Below are 1,453 nucleotides of genomic sequence, written 5' to 3'. Positions count from 1 at the left end.
CACCGCATTTTGTGAACTCGAAACTGAAGCTGAAACAGTCGAGTTTGAGTTTGGCGCGCTTATCCTGAAATAGGCGGATTTAACTCCTCCCCCCTGTGTGTGTGTAAGAGTGGGCGTGGCCAGATGCGTTCAAGTGCATCCTGGGAAGCAGGCTCGGAAACAGCCTGTTCTGAGGAGGGCTCGTGAGAGCCACTTTTTAGACCGCTGAAACTACGAACAAATGATGAATTTTGGGGGGAACAAACTTAAATACAATGTTTTTGGGCTTCTGAGACCGATATGACGGGACTGAAAAATAGCATCATATATCCCCTTTAAACATTCTGAATGCTGAAGAGGTTTGAGTCGAGACTGTTACACACACACACACACACTACTGCTCAGCATTAAACCAGTCGGAGCTTTAAACTGTGTTCCAAATCCACATGGTGTAAAAGTGTTGATTTCTAGAAACGGCTTCACCGGGTTTGGGTCCTGCTCAGACAGCAGTATTGTAAATGTGTAAATATCACATGTAAAGATCCAGTGTGTTGAATTATTGTCTTTTCTTTTTGGCGTTTCTAGTTGTAAATCTGAAAATGTAATTATTCTTGTGTGTTTATTGTGAATTGCAGGATACACTCTGGTCAGGCCAGTCACACACACACACACACACACTCACACTCTCATGGGTCCTATCAGACACACCACCTCAAATACATTTTTTTTTTTCTTTTACTCTGGAAGGAAATGGAAGTTAAGCTGTAAAGAGAAACGCTGGAATCCAGTGAGTGGAGCGCAGCTGCAGCTCACCAAACCGCTTAGAAATAAAGAGGAAAAACTAAACCAAACTCCATGAAGCCTTTTACATGACATGAACGTTTTACTTTGCATCATTCACAGTTAAAGCGTATTGTAGTATTTGATAGTGTTTCATATTTTCTCTGTATTTAGAGATGTTTCCTGTGCCTTCTGCTTCCATGTCTTTGTTTGGCAGAATAATGTCTGAGGCTTCACTGCATGTGCCTGCTGCAATTTTAAGTCAATATTTTTTATCTGTTTTAAATGTGTAGGGTTTTTTTTTTTGTTTTTTGCCCTGTTTATCTTTCTACTCTTTGAATAATAAAAAACTTTTAGCATTCATCTGGAGTTTTGAATCCATGTGTATAAATCTGAATCTTGTCCAGCTCTGTACTGATGTGTTTTTCTGAGGAAGGCTTCACAGCCGTCGGTTTTTACTGCTCTAATCTTGCTGACGGCGTCCGCTACTTGCTGCTTCCTGCGTGTTTGCTCTTGTGCGCGGAGCTCCTGGGAGATCCAGAGCGTCTGGGGAGTCGAGTCGTCTTGGATGCAGCGTCGCCTCGGTGAGGCGGAGAGCCTGGTACGCAGACAGGTGACACACCCAGCCTGATCAGGTCAGAACCCTGCTCTGCGCTGACTTCCTGAAAGCTGAGTGTGTGTGAGCCGGATGGCG

Source organism: Salarias fasciatus, chromosome 8 (assembly GCF_902148845.1).
Source record: "Salarias fasciatus chromosome 8, fSalaFa1.1, whole genome shotgun sequence".
Classification (NCBI taxonomy): Eukaryota; Metazoa; Chordata; class Actinopteri; order Blenniiformes; family Blenniidae; genus Salarias; species Salarias fasciatus.
Note: the sequence above shows the minus strand (reverse complement) of the source record.